Source organism: Centruroides sculpturatus, unplaced genomic scaffold, assembly GCF_000671375.1.
Source record: "Centruroides sculpturatus isolate CEXI.00-Female unplaced genomic scaffold, Cexi_2.0 scaffold230, whole genome shotgun sequence".
NCBI lineage: Eukaryota > Metazoa > Arthropoda > Arachnida > Scorpiones > Buthidae > Centruroides > Centruroides sculpturatus.
In genome coordinates, this window is record NW_019384716.1 from 681,316 (window position 1) to 703,609 (window position 22,294).

General features: G+C 26.5%; 1 protein-coding gene across 3 annotated transcripts in view; it reads left to right on the plus strand.

Moving 5' to 3' along the window:
• The first annotated feature begins 369 nt into the window (after window positions 1-369).
• The window catches only part of LOC111627937 (activating transcription factor 3-like), a 29,141-nt gene continuing 7,216 nt past the window's right edge, over window positions 370-22,294 (plus strand). The window contains exons 1-2 of one of the 3 annotated variants that reach the window (XM_023371630.1): window positions 370-518; window positions 9,297-9,533. The gene's annotated coding sequence lies outside the window, so the exon portion shown is untranslated. Of the gene's footprint in view, window positions 519-9,296; window positions 9,534-12,888; window positions 13,022-16,898; window positions 16,973-22,294 lie in introns of those variants that run through there. The other 2 variants (XM_023371632.1, XM_023371631.1) reach the window with 2 other exon arrangements.

Consider the following 22,294-nt stretch of genomic DNA (forward strand, 5'->3'; position numbering starts at 1 on the left):
GAAAAGAAACAAAATAAATAAGTAAAATGAAATATTTTATTTATATAAATACAATTAATCGTCATTACTTTTTATAGATAATTTTGACATTGCTCTTAAAATATTTTGATAAAAGTGTTGTGTATTCTTCACACTCATACTTTGACCTTGAAAGCTGGAGTTCGTTTTCTCTTATCAGTTACAAAAAATCATTCTTGATGACGTTTTCAACCTTCAGGCTGAAATGTTTGAACGACGTCACCGCATTATATATCTGTTAATTTGAATGAATTTTTTTTTTTCTGCGGTTTTCAAGCTTATTTTTAAATCTTTCGATCGCTGCATTCTCTGCAAAACGTTCTCCCACTCGAATCTAGAATCAAAATTTGATTCTAAATTCGAGTGGGAGAATGCTATTTAATAATGAAATCAGTTATGTAAAAAATTTTGCACAGTGCTTTTCTGAATACTAATTGAATTATTGGCATTGTATTATACAATGTTTTCGCCAGTTATTAATTGATAGACGTTTCTTTTGTGTAAGTTTTTCAGCAATTTTATTAATTATTTTTGAAAAAAATTTGATTAATCATTAAAAATATGCACAAATTTCTTGTTTTTATTGCCACTATTAATTTTTTTTAATATATTTTATTATTTTTTAAAAATTTTTCTGCATATTTTTATCATTATAGTGTTATGTTAATATTTCTTAAAAAATGTTTTATGTACTTGCAATCTTTATAACTTATAAAATACATTATAAATCTTCCTTTTTCTAATAAAACTCTTTTAAAAAATTATTCGTTTGTTTTGTAATTAAAAAGAAATGAAGTTTTTAGATTTAAAAGTTCTGAATATGAAAGCAATTGTATTTAGTTTTTTAGGTTAAAGCATTATTTTGTTTAATCATTGTATTTTCCACGCCTTCGTAAATTTAATAAATTTATTAATAACTGTAATAAATATCTACTTTAATTGAACTTTTTAAATATAATTAACGTTGAAAAGACAATTAAAAAACGGAGATAAAAAATATTTTGTAAGAAGCATTACAGATGGCGCCACAAATTTTCTTCTCCATTAATGTATTTTTATGTTAATAAATTTATAATTATATAAAAGTAATAATAATAATTATTACTTTTAAATATTTATATAAAAATCCACATTTTGTAACTTGCAAAAATCCAATGAGTCAAAAATTTATCAAATTGATATATAAATTTATTTTTATATCTTATCTACGATTTTATCAATATTTTAATTATAACAAATCATTACATTCCTAAGTTTTTAAGTTTCAAATTTAATAATTTTAATGATTTTACAGTAATTAAATCTACTAATTGGTTAATTAATATAAAGTTTATTATGCACTACAGCCGCTTTTTAATGAATTACTGGCGGGCATATTTTACATTTCCTCGTATAAGAACCGTAATATATAAATTAACAGATTTAAATCATATTTATATTAAAAAAATAAATAAAGAATGAAACTAATTGCATTATAAATATCGGCACGAAAGTTTCGGCATTTATTAGAAGAGAGAGAGAGGCTAGCGCATATCTTCCCTCGTATAATAATAAATAAATCATTATCATACAAGAAAACGCCTAACTTATTGAAAATGTTTAACATTTTTTGGGTGTACCGACAATTTGTTAATGAAGGTAAATAAAATATATCATTACCGAAATATCCCAATTCCATAATTTCTGTTTTAATTGAATGAGCTAAGATAAATGATATTTTAAAACAGTTTCGATGAAGAATTAGTCGTCGAGAATAGTAAAAGGGAATATATTTTTTTTCGCTTCATCTGTTGCACCTGTTAGAATTTCAGGTCACATCTAAAGTACAACAGTCACGACATGAGAACTATGAAGAGGCCTCTTTCGACCCTTACTGTCCTCTAACCTCCGTAACCTCGTCTGCCTTGCTTCAAAATTGTCTATTAAAAACTTACAAAAGACGTTGATAGGATAAACAACGAGAGAAACTGGGTTACAGGAGAAAGTTATCGTCTTCCTTATCGATCAAATTGTTCTATGCTTTTACCTATATTCTAATTTTTATAACGTAAAACACTTTTACTGAATGTTTTCATGAATACGTTCGTGTAATGTAAGTACCTTTTCTTCAATTTTTACTAACATTTTAACTTTCAAAACTTATCGTGATATTTAGAAATCTGTTTCGTCTTAAATATTAAATGCCAGTCTTGAAAATGTGATGAATTTACAAGGCAAATAATGCATCCAGGTGACAATCAAATCGAATAATCTTATCTCCCGAAACGAGATTTGATAGACAGAAAATCACTATCTTGTTTTGTTTTAATTTTTGATGATTCATTTCTGCGCTGATATATCATTGCACATTCATCACGAGACGTTCCCTATTCTTATTTCAGATAATCGATTGTTTGAAAAAATGAAATCGAAAACGTGATATATAAATAATAAATCAAGTTTTTAAAATGATGTAAACATTTATGTACGCTTTAAGTATATTGGCTTATGTCTTGCAGCTATATATTTCACGTGTCTTTATTTTTTATTGTTAAATTCAGAATATATAGAAACGAATTATTCGGATTAAAAATTTACCCGAAGTTGATCTTTTATATGCTGGTTTCGTTTGACCTTTGACGAGATTTCTGTTTAATTTACAATTTAGAAATTCGTAATAAACTGGTTTATCAATTAATTCTGATGAGAATGGTGTAAATTTTTAAACCGAATTTATTGTTAAAATTAATTTACTTGATTTATTTACTTGATTATTTGATCGTTGGCAATTATTTCAATTTTATTGTTATTATTTTTATATTTTTTATCATTTGGAAAATATTTTTAAACTTAATTAATTAAAAGTTTTATCTTGAATCGATATTAATCGTAAATTATCATAATTATGGTAATAAATAAGATTAAATTTCATAACGGGAAAAATCATTTTACTCTATCAGATTTTAAGCGTTAAAATTTGATAATAGGCTTTATTTTGTCAATCATCTCTTTTCGCATTGTGGTTCTTATCAAACTGTTTGCAAATGAGGTTGAAAACAAGCAACTCCGGTTTTCAGACCCGAAACTATTCGCTGTTCTTACTTATCAATCAACTAAGTTGAAACACTGCCGAATCGATGTAGAATATTAAAAGGGAAATGTTTAGAAGGGGTCAAAAGTAACCAATTTCGTTCTCGAAATAAAAATAAAATAGGTTAAACACAGTTGTTAAGATAGTTTATCCAGAATCAAACAGGTGCCCATAGACGCTACAAAGTTCACCAGGATGTATTGGCTTTCTAGCCTCGGGCTGATGCATCAGTTGTAATTAAGTTACCTACCGAGGATAGAAAAAAGTTAAATTGTTGTATGAGCAGAGACGTCCGTCAAGATATATCTTCGCATGACAGATATGAGAAGTTTTGAAGCACTGCTTAAAAACAAAGCAATGCCCGTTAATTACTTGGAGTGTGTCGAAAAAAACTTTCTCCTTTTTTGTCCTAAATACCGATTTTTTCGGCATTTAGGTTAAGTAAATGCCGCCAACTTAAAAGAAAAATTAACTTTCCATTGCGATTATAAAGAGTAAATTAGAACTGTAAAAGACATCCAAGGCTTTATAACCTATATTTTCAAAATCTAATCATTAGTCATGAAACGGTTACAAATTTTACCGTCGTGTTCTATTCCCAGTTTGGGGCGTGATAATATTAAATCATTTTCTGACTAACACAATTTACCCTCTTTAATAATAAAATAATCTTGAAAATTTTAATATCAAAATAACTATTTTGTAAGGCAAAGTTACGTTTTCCTATCGATAATCTCTCAAGGCAAATGTCCTTTTGGTATTTTTGTGTTGAAAAACAAATTTCGGAGATAGAAGCCAACCGGTTAGCCATCTGTCGGTTACCTTGAAACGCAAAGACCACACCAATATTATTAGCAGCCAATAAATATAAGTGTATGATTTAAAAATGACCGTGAATGCTGCATTGCCCACACACACTCGAATACCTTTAAGCTTCCAAGACCTGTTCTCATGACGTAATTCGACGTCATCGCGTACATGTGGATAGTGGTATTGTGTGATTCGAAAAATGTTTCTTATGTGATGGAATTTTATCTCAATTAACGTCTATTGCAAACTACACAAACATAAATAAAATTTACTAAATATGGTCATGTTTAGTAAATATAAAATTCAATCGCTATATGCATTCAATTTCATATTTCGAAGGCATAACGGAAACAATACAATTAACTAGGCCCGTATTAAAATAGGTTAATTAATCGATTGGTTTTATAGTTTCTCGTTCTTTATATAATTATAATTTCAACTTTAAAAAATTAATTCAAAATTTTAAAATCAACTTTATTATATAAATGTTAAAAGGTTATGAGAATTTACCGATATAAATCTGTTTATCATAAAAAAAAATCAAGATAAAATTTTAAGTTAGTTCTATTTATCATAAGATCGAAATTTTTTTGCTATTTCATTGCTAATCAGATATTAAATCTTTTAATTTCTAGTCATTTCTCTAAATATGATTACATAAATTATCTCTAGTTGCGTCATTATTACGAATTTCATCAGATTAAGCATTAAAATCTAAAAAAATTATATTTATTGAACGTAATTATTGCATTTCGATAGGATTTTAAAAGAAAATTAAATAAAAGTCTATATTAATAAACATATTAAAACGATAATAATAAAACTATTTATTTGTTTTTTTTTTCTCTCGAAATATTCGATAGATCGACCTGTCCAGTCGCATAAATCTTTTCAGGTTGTAATTTTGGGTATGCGGCAGACCTCTAACGTATCACAAAATGCCAAAGTATAACCAAGGTCAACAATAGACCTGTTTTTACTTTTCGGTTTCTTTCATTTTCATTTTTTCTTATCGTTATGTATTCATTTTATTAACTTGAATACCTTAGTATTAACTTTATCGTTATTTTAATATATATCTATAGTTCCTTGTGAATTAATTAAGCTTACAAATAGACTTTTTAAATAAAATTTAACTATTTCTTCAATTAATCATTTGAAAATGTTATTCTATTGTACTGTACTGTACAGTACAGTATATTTACATTTATCTTTATTCATTTTGTATTATATTCACTATTCACAATATGATATTTTTAAAATAAGCTTATCTTATTATAGCATAGTTAATAACTTACAGTTTCAATTGTTTTTAGTGAAACGTTTAATTAAAATTATGTGAAAATGCATGTATTTTCCAATTCTATATCTACATATGATGATTATGAAAGGGTTAACTAAAGTATATTTTATAAAAGTTCCAGTTCCATTTCTAAATCTAATTATGTGTATTAACAATTTATAAATATTTTATAAATAAATATACTTTTTGTTNTAATTGAATAGTCCTACTATATTGTATATTTATCAAATCAAATTAAGTTTTATTGATTTTGCAAAAAGTACAAAAAAAAAGGTTAAAAGATTACAACAGACTGCACTTTTCAAACTGTTTCTGTAAATACGAATGCAATAGAATAAAAATAATTTAATTAATAAGGAGACAAAAAGTAGATTTATACTTTAATTTTTTAAAATTTAATATACATATTTTATTTTTTAATTTCACAAAAAGATTCTAATTTATTAAAATTAATTGTTTATATTATTGTTCTAAATTTTAGAATATTTCATGTGTGAAAATAGATATAAATTTAATTTAATTATTATCTAAAAGCCTAGACTCTACAGTTTAATTTATGCATTTTATAATTATTCATTACGCTATATGAAAATAATTTAAGAGACAGAAATGGAATTTTCACCAGCAAAGAAACAACCTGTCTTAATTCCGACAGAAAATGGCCTAATCATTTTAAGCTTAACAAGCATTCTCTTCGAGATTAAAGCGAATACTAAAAGAACCGAAAAGAAAATTATAAATGTTTATGGTTTCAGTATTCTTTATATTTTCATCAGTCTGACGCAACGCGTAACAATAAAAAGTTTCCTGAATTGTAAAACACGCTAAGGCTTCCGCATTTCTATTTAATATCCCCCTACACATAAAGAATAAAAATAACATTTTAAGAATATTTTATCGTTTATTTCATCTAACATTAACGTACAATACACTTTAGCGAATTCCATTTATTAAAAAAATTACGTAAAAAACTATTCTATTCAAGATATTCTTGTAAAATGTTAGCATATGTAGAGAGAAAGAAAGATAAAACCTTTAAAGTAAGCAAAACCCCCTTTCTCCCCGCTTAAAAAAATGATAATTATAATCAGATTTATGTATATAGTTCGGCTTTAAAGTGACTCGGGAAATAGATATAGATCTATGTAATATTGTTTTGTAGAAATTTTTAAACCAGTTTAGTCGTTAGTTTTTGATAGAAAGTATATTTATTCTGCTTAAAATAATATTAATATTAGAAAATATTGAATATTTAATAATTGATAAGTTTAGACATGAATCAAAAATACTTCTTTGCGATATCACACATTAACAGTACTTTTTGATTTAGAGTTTCTGTCTATTCGTTGTGTACATTTTATTAAAGTACTCTATTAGATAGGAGCTTTTTAAATTAAAATATTGGAAGGTAAATTTCATGTCTCTTCCAAGTTTTTTCCTAGCATCTTCATGTAATCATTGTCAAAAGTTTAGGCTCGCAGATTATTAAGAGTAAACTTTTTAAAATGATTACAATATAATTTTCACAATTGTCATTTGAAAATTGTTTCTTAATGCTTTTAAAATACTTTTTGGAGGCTTAGGCCTTGTGGATTATGAAGTAGGACCAAAATTATTTCCGAAATCCGTACGTTTTTTTATTGTTGCAAATCTTTGATATAACTTTATTTAATGAAATATGACAAAAAGAATTTAATAACTATTGTAATAAAATTTTTCTTAACTTTCTAATGCATTTAAAATATTATTATTTCTATGTAATGAATTCCTACAATATATTTTGATAGAAATAAAGATTGGTTTAAAATTTAAAAACAGAATTTTTTTGATATTTCATATATATAATATAAATGTTTAAATTATTTAAAGTATGAATACAGAAAAACAATAGCTTTTGAAAGTTTTCGGTGAGATAGGGCAAAGCAATAGGAAGGCGATCTGCGAAGGGGGATGCTATCCGGGGACTTTTTATTGGAAACTGATCCCTATTTAGGTGTTAGAACACGTGAAGAAAACCCGGAACTCCACGTGCCCTACCCGTTGGTTAGGCGCGAAACCACGACCAACAAACTACTAGTGTTCCGTGGTTTAGCCACTCGGCCGCTAGTGGGATTCGGATGTGTTTGAACTGTGACGATGAATAATCTTAAATAAATACTGTATTTTAATTTCACAAATTATAATTTATTTAAATTTTTATGGAAAATTTATTTTCTCAACGTCGGTTTGATTTAACTCTGACACTTATTAGAATGATGTTCTCGGATCAAAGATCAACATACAGCTTGAAAATTTATTCTCTTTTTTTTTTTAATCTTAAGAATTCAAACAATAAAGTATTTTGTTATCTAAACATGAATTATATTGACTTTCTTCCAATTGTATATATTCTTATCCCAAAAGATAACATATCTTCTATGTATTACCTCTTAATTGTAATAAATTAAATAATGTTATCTCAATAATAATAGAAAGACTGTACTAATTCGATTGTTTTCACATCTTAAAATTTTTTTAAAAAATTAAAACGTCACTTAAAATTGACGTCTTATAGTTATTGATAAATTTATCCCGGTTCGTGACTGCTTGGTAAATGATAATGACAATAGATTTGGCCTCCAGATCTATCAAGTTGAAAGGTAATAAATTTAGTTTCGATATTAAAATTACAGTTATAAGATTATTATTTCGTAGGCTGAGAATTATAAATCATTACTTTTAATCATTAAATAATTAAACTTATTAGTCTTTATTGAATTATTAATGAATGTTAGCATTAACATTTATTAAAATTTTGTACATCTCTACATATCTATGTTTAGAATTTTTATGATAATTAAATGTAGACCTAGAAGTAGAGTATAAAGCATTTATAAAATCTTTTGTATTTAAATAAAAAGTAAAATGATATTTTTATTACTTATTTGTTTTATTTGAATTATTGTCAGAAATACAATAAAATATGTTTAATCCTAAACATTTCAAATTAAAGTTTATAATACCAGTAGAAGAATCTATACGAAGAAAAGCCTATCTTATTAATATATTGTATAAATTGCGTATCCTGTTTTAGTTTCTATATCAATAAAATGTTTTATTTCTAATTTTGAATTAAGAAAAATTAGAATAGTCTATATTTATGGAATATATACTTACTATATTAAAAAATATATTATAATAATAGTAATATAGACAATTTATTTTAGATGAAACATTTCTTTTAACCGTTTTGGTTAAAAGAAATGTTTACATTATTACAATTTAGTAAAAAATCGACTTTCAAAATTGTATTTTCCGCTTTTTAAATGTTTGCTGAACATTTTTAAGGTGTAAAATCGATCGAGAAAGTTTTCTATCTATCATTAATCACCCTTCGTTGTCACATTCAGAAGAAACAAAAATTTAAGCTAACAGCAAAAATGTCACCGAAAGCTCATTCTGAATTCCCTAGATTAACTTATTATACCAGTACTTTTTTATTGTTTTGCTGTGTTGATTTAAAATGCTAAATATCTTAAAGATGATTGTAGCCTACGTAAATTTAATATTAATTTTAAATTAATTTTATAACTCAATCATTCTTTATTTTAGTTTTCAAACTGGAACAGAATATATCTTAATAATAAAAAATCCTATACGAAATAAAAAGGCGAATCACGAGATAATATTAATTAAGTATCTCGTCAAATAAATAAATCTAAGATCGTAAAACGAAGTTCAATTAAAATTCTTTTACAATAAAATACTACTTACTTATGTATAAGAAACGAAAGTACTCTAATGGGTCATTTCAGAAAAATGTTCTCCGTGGGCCTACGTGAAACTCTACTCACATATAAATCAGCCTACTCATATTAGCTATAGAGTACGCTTCCATTTATTTGATAGTGGGTGTAATCATTGAGATTGGATATTTTTTTTTATTTTTTGGCGGGATGAAAAGCCTTATATTTAAGTGAATAAAATCGAAATTTAATTTACAATATTTTAAAAAGTTGAGTGATTATAAAATGTTGTGTTTATAGAAGATAATGATAAATAATTATCAGTGTTGGAAGAGAATTGTGTGAAAAAGAAAACTGTTTCGAATTATAGACAAACGTCGGTAGATCAGAGGAAAAGGCGTCTCATTTGCATCCCCCAAACGAAGCTATTCTGGCACCTGTCCCACCAAAGATACCACTTGCCTGACCAACCTACAACAACTCGCCACCAATAGCCAGCTATTCACGTGACGACCGAAGCATTATAAAGTTGTACTACATGTTGTTTAACGAAGCTACGGTACTGACGAAGATTTCTCAGTGATTATTGCTGTTTGTAATATTAATGGTAAGTTTCTCTTACTTTCTATTCTCGAACCGAACGTTAACTTATTAACGGATTGGAGCGAAGCGTCTAGATTAAGGATCCGTTATTTTTTAATTCATAAATAATTAACCGAACCTGGTTAACCGCGATGGAAATGCGGTGTCGCTTCGATCATTTCTCACTTCTTTCCGGCCTGACTCATCACCTCGTAATATTAGGTCTAAGTCGAACGCGTGTATTAACTCTGGGCTGGGTTGTAAAGACATTGTCCTAAAGAATGAACAAAATATAAGAAGGAATAATGCGATCCAAACCTGTTCTAGAGCTTTATACCCTTAGTTTAGAGGGGCTTGACGTAATCTAATATCCGAAAAGCGGGACATAATTCCATAGAAGATTACTGTTATTATTCAGATGTATGTAAGATAATGGTTTATATAATAATCTTATCAAATTTGCTTGGTGTGATGATGTAAAATGATTTAAATTGAAGAGATTGAAATTACTTGAAATTAAGTATCTTTTTATTTGGGAATTCCCGACTTATTCTAGAAACTTAAGATTGTATAAAGTGTAACTGAACCAAGATGTAAGCTGGTTTGCTTATTACAAGACCAGTTATCGGCTTATATCAATATCAGTTTAACCGAGCGATACAAAAACACGATGGTGATAAACATATTTTTTTCAATGTAATAAAAGTATGCAAAAAATATGTTTTAATGTAGTTTATTACAAATATACTTCAGTATTTTGTCTGTTTTGGTTCATTTGTTTCAAGAAAGAGCTGAGTATCTGAGTGGCAATGGTTGTATTTGCATAAAATCTCCGACCTAAGCCTTATAAAAGCAATACTTTTTAATCGAAAACATTTTGAATGTTTAAAAATTTATTTTTACGATTTATCTTTGTTTGGCGAAGAATCTTATTTATATAAAAGATTCTTCGCCAATCTTATTTATATATAAGATTCTATTTTATAAATAAGATTCTTATTTTTATATAAAAAAATAAAGTACATTTCATTAATGTTAGTTTATGGGGCCTATAACTATTAAATCTTTATGGAAATACAACAAAAAAGAATTTTTTTTACAGTTTATTGCTAAAATCTAATTTTGATTAGTTTTTTAAATAAAACAATAAATTAGATAGAATTAATTTAATTTTCCTAAAGTATTTTTTACAAATATTATCAAGGTAAATTATTTGAGTATGCATTTTCGATCTACAATTACAATTAAATTATCTTATATCATAATCTTATTTCGAATTCAAAGAATAATATACATTTATATATAACAGAATCTACAAACATAATAATTTTACTTGGTTTAGTTATAAAATGAATTGCTTTACATTATCATAAAAGTTATTCTAATTTTATAAACTGTCGATGGGCAATAGTATTTTAATGTTTATTTGTATGTATCGTATAATATAACTTATATCTATATACAGTATAGCCTATATATAGGCCTGTCTGGCCTGATATTAATATATTTTATATCCAATAAACAGATTATAAACGCATGAGTTATATGTGGTTTGATATAAATTGATTTGAAGAAAGAATTGCACTTAATGATAATGAAATAGGAATTATTTAGCAAAACTTGTTAGAAAATTTATTATATTGCTAGAATTATTTCGCCAACATTTACACAACAGGTTGAATTCTATACGCTTCAATTAACATGTTTTTAATTGAAAATATTTGTTCTGAAAATAGCCTAAACTCAATATATTGTGTCTAGTATCATCAGTAACTACGCTTTATAAGTAATTGTTTCGTTAATTAAAACCAGATAATATTTAATAAAATTATTTTTGAGTTATTATTAAACTTTGTACAACTATATTTATTTAATAAACTTATATTGGCATACGAAACACTTCTGTTTTTAGTTTTTATCTCATTGAAGTTTATTTGTTGACTTGTGATAGTAAAAAGTGTTGAGTTGATTTCTAAAGTTAGCAGGTTAAGCAAAAAAGAATAAACTATTTATAGTGAAATAATGTTCTAAGTGTGATTAATTATAGGCCTACCTATTGTAGGGTAGGTGATGATATTGTGAGAGTTGGTAAAAGTTTATTCCACATGTAGTTAAATCATTTATTGTAATTCCTTAATACTAGATTAATATCATTAACACATATAGATTTTAAGCACAAAAATGGTATTAATCCATTATTTTTCTTAATATCAATGTATTAAGTACTGTACTGTACTGTACATTTAGTACATTAAGTAAATTAGTATATGTGTTAATGTGAACAATTGTCGAATTTTCTGGGAAATAATTCATTTTTATCTGTAAATTAAGACTTAAAATGGATGACAATGTATAGGCTATAGGCTATAGTATTTTTATTCTTATTTTCTAAATTAATTATTTTATAAAGTATAAATATTTGTATTAAGTCTACACTTCTTTATTGTCTTAAAAAATGGCGCAATTCGAGTGTGAATATTATTAGATATCGTATTTTAATCGTTTAAGTTCTTATTTATAAATATATAAAGTCGTTAAACTGGCAAATTATATAGTAACTTATGGAGCTGTTTTAATGGAGATCGATTTCGATTGTTTATACTTCTACTTCTACATGATAAACTAGCAATTACAGTACAATAGAATATCATAAAAATTAGATACAAGTTTGACAGAAGCAAATCGAAAGAGAACAATCAATCACAGACAATTTATAAATTTCATTTTTATATTGATATATCGCATTTGGAGCCATGATGGAAACGTAACTGTAAAACGATATAAAATAAATATTTTTTGGAGAATAAAACTTTACGGAACGAAATTTTATTGGCTTTATTTTAGATTTAAATTTAAAACGCATTAGTTTTTGTTTTGTTGTAGTTTTATGAAATGGGTGTATTATCTATCATTTTTATTGTCACGAAACAAACGTCTTTGGCATACTCCAAACCCGTATTTTCCATCGTAAAAAACGAATTTTACATATATCAAAAAAGGAAAAAAATATGAAAGCTATTCATAATTTATCAATCCAAACCCAGCTTTGAGATCATTTACGGTCTCTCTCTCTCTCTCTCTCTCTCTTTTTTTTCATTTACGTAAATCTTTATTTTCGCTCCATACTTCTAAAAAGAAATACAGGGATTAAAATTTCGTTTTGCCAAGAATACGAATCATTATACTCAGTTAGCGGGGTAACGCGGTTAATTGGAAACGGTCGAATAATCATAATTTAGAGTTTTATACGGGCAAGGTCACACACAAAAAAATGACACTAACTTCTCTTAGTTAGTTTGCTAAATTTAAAATAGTATTAGGATTACACAATATGACGCAATCGGCCAGTTGTATTTTGGTGCTAGAAGATGGGATGGCCGGGCCAACGAGTCTGTTGTTGTGGGCCACGTGGATGTCAGGGTGTCTTTACCGCAATGAATTATTCTCAATGGGATATGTTTCTGCTTAACTGATGATGTCAAAATGAGTGCTGTACTTTTTGGCTAATGACTGGTAAGTAGCTGACTCCCGATAGATCTAATTACTCTCTGGACTTACTATTAATAGCCATAATTATTTAGATAATTGATACTTGTTCGAACCCAAAGACGTAAAAATTTCCATGGATCTAATATTATTTAATAGCATTTACTAAATTTTCTTTATCATAAATGGGCCAGCATCTTTAGGTAATGTATTTAATGATTTCTTTGGCATATAAATATATGCCATTTTTATTAATTCCTACGAATAGTGAGGTTTTAAGTTATACACATTATTTGTTAAATTTAAAGCTGAGAATAATTATAGCCTATATTACCAATGATCATTCAACTCAGTTTAGAGCAGATTTGACTTGAAGGCGAGCAAATTCAAAATATGTTTGCCGAATAAACAAATCTGTAGCTAAAAAGAAAATTACTCTGTAGTTTATATACCTCGTTTATCGAATTCAATGCCGAGTAATGACGCGGTTAATTAACTTTTATAAGTTTTTTGAACAATTTTACAGGGATATTTTAGTAAAAAATTTAGATAAAATTTTGGCAAAAAAAAAAATATTTAAAAATTTTTTTAACAGTTAAAGAAACTCATGGGGGTAATACTTTAGATACCGATGAAGCAAGGGTGGGGCACATTGGGTGCCAAAATATTTTTGGACGCTTTCCAACCGCTAAAGAATGCTATGACAAATGTGTATCTTTTAAGCGACATTTTTTTTTTGTTCCGAAGAAAGCAACATTTGCAATCGAAAAGATTGCTTTTTATTTTATTTTAGCTTTTAACTATTTATCATAATTAAAGGCTAAAGCGATGATTAAGTTATTGAATTATTTGATATTAATAAGTATTTGATAAGATAAAATTTAAATCATGATTAAATCCAACCGATTGTTATCTCAACAAAATTTATAAAATTTGACAATATAATCTGATGGTTTCTATGGCCAACGATGTGATTCGAACGATTGTTTTCTGTGTTAAAATAGCTAGAAAAATATTTTATACATAAAAATTGAAATAAGTAAACTAAATACAATATTATTATTTTATTTAATTGCAACTTAAACGAAATGGATGTAGAAAAAATTGATGATCATGGTTATTATCTCCAGTTTAGAAGCAATCAACTAAAATTAGACAATTTTCTAGTGACGAAATACTAAATTATCCATAATTCTTCAATAAAAATGGCGACCAAATTTCTCTAAATAGAAGCTATTCGAGAATGTAAGAGTTATCGCGTATCTTCCTTCTCAAATTTTTGAACTTCACCCTCCTAATGACGTCATTTTGCTGCGGGCAAGTAAGTGTGGACCTTTCACTCGTTATAATAATTCACAAAACATACAGCAATTTTCTTTCGTACAATAAGAATTTCAAAGGATAATACGATGATATTGTTGAGCGTGTAATGCGATGTTTTAGTTATTTTTTTTATTTTTTATTTTTAAGCAGCATTGAATCATTGTAATTCTTTTGTTCGATGCAGGAAAAAAATCTTCATGGTGAAGAATAATTTATGATATTAATTAGAGCGCGTTTTTTATATTTACCGCATTCAAGCCCCACCTAAATGTGCTATTAAACGGGTGCACCCACAAACATAAATCCTGTCAATGTTTAACAACTCTGATAAAATGATTAATTGAGGAAATGTTCTCTCCGTCATTCTGGTATCTATCTTATGTCTGAAAATTTTATTTAAATAATTATAATTAAATCAAGAATACATTAAATGAATCATTTATTTCTTTGAGGAACAGACAATAACATCATCTCTATATTGGTTATGCTTGCATAAATTCGATAAGGTCTTTTGTTCTCTATTAATTATAATAATTTCTGTATTTTATTAATTAATAAAATACGTGGCTTCGGTACAGTATCATTATTTATAATTTTCGTATTCAAAAATTGTATCTTGATTGAATGATACAGTTTACATTTATTAGTATTTTTTTTTTTTAATAAATTTTTTGCCAAATTAAATTTGTAAAGTCGAATCCTTTTTAAGACTTTTGTCTATTTAAAGTATAAATTTTCATAATTATTTTTATTAAAAAATATATAACATTTCTGAAAGAAAATTGTATTAAAGAGGATTTTAATATTTTCAAATAAATTGTGTTAAAAATGAAATAAAAGTTATTAGTTAATAATAAGATTTGAAATGACGAGTAAAAAATAATAAAGTAACTTTAAAATTTATTAAAACTCGAGAGATATTAAGAAAAAAATTATAATGTTGAAAGAAACAAGCGAAGGAAAAAATGTAGACTGCATTACTTGTGTTTTTATAGCTAGGGGTTCTTTTTGCTATATTAAAACCATAAATACAAACCTATTATTAAGACTTCTCTTAATAAGAAGTTCATCTAGGGTTGAGCTTATATGTAATCTTTCATCATTGTGCTTCCCTGACGGGATTTTTAATGAATACACTTAGTCATTTAAGCATTAGGCGTTCATACTGATTGTATCATTGTATGCAAAAGTAAATTAAATATTAGACTTGAAAAGTTCAACCATTATCTTTGGATGAAGCGCTAAGCTTAAATTCATTTTCAGAATAAGAATATATCTAATAAGGATATTTAATGTTTCTGTAAAGTTGTAAGTTTGAATTTTTAATATATGAAATCGAAATTCAAGCTTATTAGCATAGTTTCCTGCGTAAAATATTAGTTCAAAGTATGTTTAAATGAATTTCTTAAATGTTTAGCTTAGTTTAATAGTTGTAACAGTGTATTTCAGCAAATAAATTCTACTTTAGTTCATTCTTTGTATCTTTAATTCGAAAGTAATTTAAATTAAAAGAGCGAGTAGGCCCTTCAAATGTTGTTAGAAAGATTGGTTTTAAAAAGAGAGACTTCACTCCTCTTCTAATGGGGCCATCTATCAAATTCGAAGAATGTTCAAAATATTTTATATGCACATCGTTTAAAGAAAATGCGTGCCTATAAATTATGGACATTCATAAAAAATTATTTACATCATTTCTTCTTTTTTACTTCAACAGATATTATGCTTTAAGTAATATAAAGCTATAATATACATTTTAAGTTTTAAAAATATCCGAGTATATTGTGAAAATTCTAGTCTTTCTCGACGTGATAAATAATTTATTACCTCTTTATATAACATATTTTAAAATTCCGTTGGAAGTACCACATGCACACTTGAGTTTGGCTGCTTTTTTCTAAGGTTACGACACCATTAGGAATCATGTATATTTTATACATTCCTTTTATGTATATATTATTTATGATTTATTTTTGAAATTATTTATTCACTTCGAGTCATGTTTATTGATGTGATATTCGATTATACTTTAAAGAATACTTTTAAACGATGCCTGAATTAGATTTTAAATTGACTTTACGAAACAAATTGAAGTGACTTTTCCCTTACTTTATCATAAGCCCCGATTCAGATAGTTCATATTCCTTAGTCTTTCGACATAATCTAATCTCCGGATTCGTAACACATTTGATAATTTGATACACAATAGTCTATAGGATTTATAAATTTATCTGGCATATTTCTCAACTTAATTCAATTATAATATAAGCGATAAATTATCTTTATCTTTCGTTTAAAAATTGTTGCTTTCTCTATTGTTTTCTTTATAAAATATATTATATTTTACAATAAAATCATAATTTTACAAAGTGCAAAAATAATCATATATAATTCATGTAAAGTTCTTCAGAAATTTTACTTTCCAAGAAATATAAAATGTATATTAACTTTTTTTTTTAACGGTCTTAAAATATTAGAGAATGGACAGAAAAAATTTTATCTTTCACAACAATTGATTAGGTGCTGCAATTTTATCATTCCAATCACATTAGATTATCGCGCTTCTAATCACTATCCGGGCTTTAATACATTTAACAATGCATATAATTATGCCATTTGTACCTCGGTTTTATCTCAAGGTCTGCAACCCACTGCACGGTTTGTATTGAATACTTGTTACCTAATTTTAAGTTTTCTAAAGGCCTAGGTGTAAATTTAAATTTCTATCACATTACTCTAGAAAATAACACTCTTCTAAATATATTCTACAATTTTGATATTTTTATTGATAGATGTAATGAAAATATTTACTATAAAGAGCTTAAATAAATATTTAACTTTTTTTGATATTCTGCTACCGAAAAATATTTTCGTGCTTCTCGAATTCTCCACTTTTTCATTTACTAAATGTTTAGAATATTTTTCCACCGGATTAAATTCCACGAGTTGTATCAACTGTCCTATCTTGTCTTATATTTATAGAATTTATTTAATTATTTTTATATAATTCTCGTTAATAATGAACTAAATATAATATTATTTAGTTTCTATAATGTTTCCGAACGTTTTCAATACTTTAATTAATGAGGAAATCGAAGAAAATGATAAAGAATAATTCTCATTTTAATGCGATAATTTGCGCTTTGAACAGAATAAAAGCGATTAAAGATACGAGAAAATCAATATTTACTATCAAAACATATAAGAAGAATTAGAATTTGATTTAATCATCGATAATTCGATAATTAAAAGTTGCCAAGTAGAAACGAAAATTCAATCGATAACGAGAAATTGTCGGAAAGTTTCCAGAGAAAATTATTTAAGCTTCTAAAACCAATTTACTTATTATAGATCAGCGAAATATTTTAAAAATTGTAATTAAATTAAGTTTAAATTTAATTAGCGAAGATTAAAATAACAGAATTAATTGTGTTTCTCGGTAGCGAATTAACTGTTATTTGTTGGCTGAGTAGAAATAAAAAATTGATTCAAAAATTGATCGAAAGATAATGTAAAACTATTGGTTGAAATATTACAACATTAACTAGAACAGCAGAATTCTTGATTTATCGATCGCTCTATAATTTGAATTTCAATTTTCTAATATTTAGCTTATACTATGTAAATGTTACATTTCTGCGTTTAAACATAAATTATAAATTATATCATATATTTATTTCTACTGAATTAATTAAAATGTCGTCGCTGCAGTGGTCCTATTAGGCCTACTTGTAATTTGATTAAGTAATTGAATAGTCCTACTATATTGTATATTTATCAAATCAAATTAAGTTTTATTGATTTTGCAAAAAGTACAAAAAAAAAGGTTAAAAGATTACAACAGACTGCACTTTTCAAACTGTTTCTGTAAATACGAATGCAATAGAATAAAAATAATTTAATTAATAAGGAGACAAAAAGTAGATTTATACTTTAATTTTTTAAAATTTAATATACATATTTTATTTTTTAATTTCACAAAAAGATTCTAATTTATTAAAATTAATTGTTTATATTATTGTTCTAAATTTTAGAATATTTCATGTGTGAAAATAGATATAAATTTAATTTAATTATTATCTAAAAGCCTAGACTCTACAGTTTAATTTATGCATTTTATAATTATTCATTACGCTATATGAAAATAATTTAAGAGACAGAAATGGAATTTTCACCAGCAAAGAAACAACCTGTCTTAATTCCGACAGAAAATGGCCTAATCATTTTAAGCTTAACAAGCATTCTCTTCGAGATTAAAGCGAATACTAAAAGAACCGAAAAGAAAATTATAAATGTTTATGGTTTCAGTATTCTTTATATTTTCATCAGTCTGACGCAACGCGTAACAATAAAAAGTTTCCTGAATTGTAAAACACGCTAAGGCTTCCGCATTTCTATTTAATATCCCCCTACACATAAAGAATAAAAATAACATTTTAAGAATATTTTATCGTTTATTTCATCTAACATTAACGTACAATACACTTTAGCGAATTCCATTTATTAAAAAAATTACGTAAAAAACTATTCTATTCAAGATATTCTTGTAAAATGTTAGCATATGTAGAGAGAAAGAAAGATAAAACCTTTAAAGTAAGCAAAACCCCCTTTCTCCCCGCTTAAAAAAATGATAATTATAATCAGATTTATGTATATAGTTCGGCTTTAAAGTGACTCGGGAAATAGATATAGATCTATGTAATATTGTTTTGTAGAAATTTTTAAACCAGTTTAGTCGTTAGTTTTTGATAGAAAGTATATTTATTCTGCTTAAAATAATATTAATATTAGAAAATATTGAATATTTAATAATTGATAAGTTTAGACATGAATCAAAAATACTTCTTTGCGATATCACACATTAACAGTACTTTTTGATTTAGAGTTTCTGTCTATTCGTTGTGTACATTTTATTAAAGTACTCTATTAGATAGGAGCTTTTTAAATTAAAATATTGGAAGGTAAATTTCATGTCTCTTCCAAGTTTTTTCCTAGCATCTTCATGTAATCATTGTCAAAAGTTTAGGCTCGCAGATTATTAAGAGTAAACTTTTTAAAATGATTACAATATAATTTTCACAATTGTCATTTGAAAATTGTTTCTTAATGCTTTTAAAATACTTTTTGGAGGCTTAGGCCTTGTGGATTATGAAGTAGGACCAAAATTATTTCCGAAATCCGTACGTTTTTTTATTGTTGCAAATCTTTGATATAACTTTATTTAATGAAATATGACAAAAAGAATTTAATAACTATTGTAATAAAATTTTTCTTAACTTTCTAATGCATTTAAAATATTATTATTTCTATGTAATGAATTCCTACAATATATTTTGATAGAAATAAAGATTGGTTTAAAATTTAAAAACAGAATTTTTTTGATATTTCATATATATAATATAAATGTTTAAATTATTTAAAGTATGAATACAGAAAAACAATAGCTTTTGAAAGTTTTCGGTGAGATAGGGCAAAGCAATAGGAAGGCGATCTGCGAAGGGGGATGCTATCCGGGGACTTTTTATTGGAAACTGATCCCTATTTAGGTGTTAGAACACGTGAAGAAAACCCGGAACTCCACGTGCCCTACCCGTTGGTTAGGCGCGAAACCACGACCAACAAACTACTAGTGTTCCGTGGTTTAGCCACTCGGCCGCTAGTGGGATTCGGATGTGTTTGAACTGTGACGATGAATAATCTTAAATAAATACTGTATTTTAATTTCACAAATTATAATTTATTTAAATTTTGTTTTAATATCGAAATAGTGTTACATATCTTTGTATTATTATATAAATCAGGTTGTGATGTAGTATTTATAACAAATTCTTCATTAGAATTATTTATTGATATTTTAATAAACTTTTATAACAGGTTAACTTCTAAAAGCATTTTTAATTAAATTGGAACTATTAATACTTTAAAAATTAAATTAAACTTAATTAAAAACCGCAGATCCTACGATTTAACATTTACTTTGCTGTAAAACTAACATTCGTTAGTCATTTGAGTTTATTGAAATTTACTTATTAAAATCATAATTATTTCATTTTTTAAAATAAATACAATAATTAAAAACAGATTAAAGAATTAATACATTTAATTTTAATATAACAATAATAATCAGTACAACGTATTGAACTTTTAACTCCTTTTATTGATCATAGTTCATAATTGTTAATATTCAAAGGTGAAAAATAGACTACTCTACATTTTTATACAATAAGATTCAAAGTTTAAAAAAAAAAATACAGAGCCAAATAAGAAAATTTAAGATAATCGTATGAAGCAGTAAATAGTTATAATAATTAGATCCTATCTTATAAAACGTGGGTGGAAAATTAATTGATAGTGGGCTTTATGATGATATTTTGTTATAAATTTATCCAACAAAATGTAAGTCTATATCGGCTTCCAATTTTTCCTGAAAATACAAAATAAAACAGTTTCGGAAAATGTTAATCATAAAGACTATAGACTAATTTGTTATTTATGAAAGGCATCAGTAGAAATTTTCTATAAAAGCGACAATATGTTAGTTTGTTAATTGAATTTTTAACTAAGTCGATGTTAAAAAATAATTTATTATAATAAATTAAATAAGAAATTCAAGTATCTATGAAGAAATGCAATAGTTCTACACGTATCTAATTATTTCCGAAATCGGAATGTCGATTGTAGAGCTGATAGATGAAGTTTCGCGTTACCACAAATTGATAAGAAAATTTGTAATATTTTTCAATTACTTTTTCAGTAATATACTGTTGTTTAACTATGTACGGAATGCAGAACAACTGTTTCAGTTACGAAGAAACTAACAAGTAAACAAAAATGAATGGAGTTTGTGGTTTCAACTGAAAAGCTTCATTATTTTCAATTGCTGACCTTCACACGAAATTTGAATTCGATAAGATATCTGCTTTGATCTACATTAGAGAGATAGACAAAGAACTATTCATAACAAGTTTAGTTTTTCAGATAATCATCGATCCAAAAATTTGGGATACAATTAATTGTTTTTAACGAATTTGTTACATAAACACAAATTTAACCCGTAATTTAAGCCTCCAAAATATCGAGTTGTACCATTTTAAAATGTGTAAAAAGTCGATCAATAAATATATTTGAACAGTCTCATAAAAGTAATGAAAAATTAAAAGATGCGAATTTTGATTTACTAAAGGTAGCTTCTGTCATAGGTTAAACTCGTGACAGACTAACGTATAATTAAGTTGTTGGTTTGATGAAGATTTCGTTTATTTATCTCAACTCGTTGCTATATACAATAAATATCTTTCGAATGTTATTAGCATTTAGCTTGAAAATAAATATACTCTGCGGGGATTCTTCTCCGGCGTAGAATACCGAAAGGAGTTGGGTCTGTTCACTGTTGATATAGAGGTTATGACCTTACGTCTTTTCCATCAAACACGAAGGAGTTGGGTCGAAGATAGAAAATGCAGCATTTTGTCTTCCTTCTGACTCATACTTTAATTGTTACTCACTCACTCAAGTAATATTTACTAGAAACAATTTAAGCCAATCGCCTTTGGCTTTATTAAACGCAAATTATCCATACACGACAAGTTTTCCTTCGATGTAGTTACTACTGCTGTATTTAATCGGATCCGAGTTTTCCGCGAAATGTCGTGCCGCCGCTCTCTTATACTTTGCATAAAATTACATCTTAAGGTGGAGTAGAGAGAATAAAGGATAAATGACTTTCAAATAAAAACTTTTAGACCGTGACATTGAAGTATTCTCCTCCACAATTTGACTCACAGTTCTGCCCACCGAGTTGGGTGGGTTGATGAATCACGATTTATTACGTCATCCGACTTAATATCGAAAATTTGTACGAGTATCCATTTTTAAAATAATTCAAATTAACCCACTTTTAAAATTATTTATACCATAGCCTAAATTACTAATTGAGGTTTTTGTGAAAGTCACGTGGTATTGCTCATTTTACTTTGGCCA